Source organism: Rhagoletis pomonella, unplaced genomic scaffold (assembly GCF_013731165.1).
Source record: "Rhagoletis pomonella isolate Grant_MI unplaced genomic scaffold, Rhpom_1.0 Rhpom_scaffold_00002, whole genome shotgun sequence".
NCBI lineage: Eukaryota > Metazoa > Arthropoda > Insecta > Diptera > Tephritidae > Rhagoletis > Rhagoletis pomonella.
The window spans coordinates 72,538,553-72,542,451 of NW_023458556.1; positions in this window are offsets into that span (position 1 = coordinate 72,538,553).

The following is a 3,899-nucleotide window of genomic DNA, read 5'->3' on the forward strand; positions in this document are numbered from 1 at the left end:
GTTTGTTTTTAATTAATTGAATTTGTTCCCAAAGCTCGCATATATTTAAATTTTGTTAAGTTCTCCTGCTCCGGTTAGTTTTGGCTAAACATCGATTGTTCACCTCTATCGATTAAATCGATTTTAAATGTGCGAAAAAAAACAAAAAAAATAATTTGATATACATACGTAGATAAACATATATGTATGTATAATATATATACATTTCATTTACGGTTATTGATATTATTTTATAATTTTAATGAGCTACCAATTTACACGGCACTAAAATGAGATGCTAAACCATTTGTATCAGATTGTGAATACGGCTGATTTGTTTTTAATTGAATTATTTAGTATTTTGGTTTAAAATAAAATCTTATTCATATTTGTATCTTTTAATCTATTTCTTCTCTCGCTGTGTATTTGACCTGCTTTGTAAAATATTCGCTCAGATTGTATTGATGTTGCAGGAATACATAAGAACGTGTCAGCAGCTTTTTTCAAGCTCTTAGATGAAAAGGCCCAATATACTAGAGGACATTGGTATTTACTAGGGATGTGCCGGGTATCCAGTAGATATCCGGAATCCGGCCTATCCGGCCGTTTTTTAGTTATCCGGTTATCCGGCCGGATACTGGCTAATATCCGGCCGGATTCCGGATATCGATTATAGAAGATTCAATTTAGAAATTTAACCCAGATTTTGTATTTTTGTAATCCAATTTAATAGTATCTAATTAGTAATCAAAGTTAACAATTTGTATATTTTTCATTATGAAAAGAAGCTTTTCCGCATTATCGGGCAACAACCTTTTCTATTTTCAACATAAATGTTACCCGATGCACTAAATACTCTTTCCGAGTTCACTGAGGAAGGTGACGCGCAGAGATACTTCATTGCCAGTGTAAACAAATTTGGAAATTCTTTGCGGCTATACTTCCACCAAGTTAAGGGATCTTCTTGTCTGGATATAAGAGGTAGCTGCAAATATTTCTCTATTTCTAAATCGCTGCCTTTTTTCTTGTACGTTCGCTGCCTTGTCTAACAATCGTTTGGCTATCCATATCACTAGAAACACTACAATCAGCATCAGAGCCGTTGGCGATTTCCTCAAAGCATTGCCAAATATCCTCGTGAGCTCGACCCTCGATGGAAGCTTTCACTATAGTTCGGCATTTTTCATATGATTCAACTGGTTTCTCCATGCTAACTGATTTATAACGAGTTTTGAAACGTGGGTCACAAAACACAGTGGTTCGGATCGCAAATCTAGCTGGACGAAACTATTTAAACAAATACTCGTTGATGGATCTTTACACCACTTCTTACCTAGGGGATTTTTCAGTCGCTGATTACGAATCTGAAGTCACTTATCCAAAATTCAAAATGGCGGACGAAAATTAAAAAAATCAGTAGATTTCTATGTAACTGTGTATCTGGGGGTTTTCTGGGTCGCTGATTACATACCTAAAGTCATTTACCAAAAATTCAAAATGGCGGATCAAATATGGCGGACGAAAATTTAAAAAAATCGGTAGATTTCTATGTAATTGGGTATCTGGGGATTTTCTGGGTTGCTGATAACGAATCTATACTTTACTTCGGAACGAGCATTTTCGTTAGATATTTCTTTCAATTTATTAATCACATAATCACGGACACCTTGTTGTCTTTTAGAAGTTTCAGCAACACCAAATGTCAAACAACTCACTTCTTAAGATTTTATTTAAATTTCAGAAAAATTTGTATAACAGCGCTTAAATATTTGCATGCCTGTTGTATAATTTTTTAATTTCAGAAAGCAGAAAATTCGCGAGTGGTTTTATAATGGCCTTCGGCGGCCTTTACTTTTCCTACTCTTTAATTTATCTTTTTAATTAATCAAAACGATGATTTTTCAGAATAAATTTGCTTATACCAATGTGGACATAAATTGCATTATGACCTCTGAATCAATAGCGCAATAAGTGTAATTTTTTGTTTATAAAGTCAATTTGCAATTATGCAAATATTTGTGAGTGCAATTAGCGATCTTTTAAGTTAAATTTCAGCTTTTAAAATAGAGTTCTCAAATAGGCGGCGTTGACTTACCTTTTTTTGTTTGTTTTCTTATGTTAATGCTTTAATAAATGCAATTTCTATTTGAATGTATTGTCAGGAATGTATTCCAAGTACCATTAAGTATTTTAAAAACAAAAAAATTTTGACTTTCGTCCAGCTAGATCTGCTATCCGAACCACTATGCAAAATGTTGCAATAGTGAAACATTGTCGTTGTTGAATGTTTAGTCCTATATTCAAGTAAATTTTTTTATTAATAGTTTGTTGATAAGAATCTGTCGTGCAATGATTGCTTCAATTCAGTTTTAAATTTTTGAAGACCACTGTCATTGCATCTCTTTAGCAAAAAAGAATTCAGTGTAGCTACTGCAGGAATTACATAAGCAATGGACTCTTTGTCCAAACTGGCTTGCTTTGTCATTTCTTCATACGGCGTTTAAGCATGTATTATATTTTCGACCACATTCCACTGATAAGCAGAAAGAGTGGGTATATCATGTTCCGCGATTCTGACGGTGCGAATCTGTTCCGAAAAAATTACAACAATGCCGCAACTATTTATTGGAACATTCACAGCTCTTCATTTCGTCGTGCCGAAATCGGAGACCTACGCGTTCAGAAACGAAAAAGGTCGGTTCTGTATAATTTAAACAAAAATTGACGTTAGAAAACAAAACATCTTGATTGTTCAAAAGCAAAGAATTTGATGAAGATTGTTTTTTGTTTGTTTATAAGATGCCATTTTTCACTGCGATAGCATCGCACAGATGTGTGCGTAATTGTGTTTTCGAAGTGGTAAATTTTGTAGCATCAGAAACGGTGCGGAGGTCGAGGTCAGGGTTGTTGCGAATATTATTCCGAAATAAAGGTCCTTTCTGGATAATAAACAAACCGCTTATCCAAATTAAATAAATAAAAATAAGTAAAATAAGTTTGGTACCAAATTAAAGAGGACTTTAATATCTTTATAACTGAAATGTCTAAACGAGGAAAGCCACATATTTAAAAATATTTCTATAAAAAATGTTAACCAGGTACCATAGAACAAACTTTGTGTCAGGTGCATGCATTTCTTTAGTATTAAATTATAAAAAAAAATATAAATTAAGATCGTTCGTTATTTCTGTTTAAAAGCTATTTCATTCCTCTTTCATATGATACCAAATTTTGTTTAATTTCGACAGGCGGTTTGTTTATTATCCGGAAAGGACTTTTATTTCGGAATAATATTCGCAACAACCCTGGTCGAGGTGAACTCGAGCCGGCAAAAAAACAATGTTGTGAAATTTATTAAGGGCAGCAGTCTACCGGATATCCGATCGGATATCCGAATCCGGCTGTTATTTTTTACAGGATAAATCTATATCCGGCACATCCCTAGTCTTTACTATATATTTTTCTATACAGGGTGTCCCAGAAGTAACGTGCCAAACTTTAGGGGAAGGTAGGTGGGGGGGTGAGCTCACTGATAAACAAAAAATTTTCAGGTAAAAGTGTCACCGTTTTTGAAATATTTACATGTTTTCGAATTAAAAAAAAAATCGTGCCTTTTCATGTGTTTTCTTTAACTGCAACTACAAACCGGGCAATACTTAGTAAATTTTTTATGTAAAATACTTGTAGATAACTGCCTCTCCATACTCAAATGCAATGAAGTTAAAATATATTAAGGAAACATCATAAAATTATGACTATTTCTGGATTTTTAACTTTTTGATATTTTCTTCCCCAACTTTGACTATCTCGGGTGAAAAAAAAATGTACTGAGCTATAACTTTACATTACATAAAAAAATTGCTCATTTAATAAAGATTTCAGAAAGGTGCCACACTTACTGTTTTGAATAGAAAAAAAAA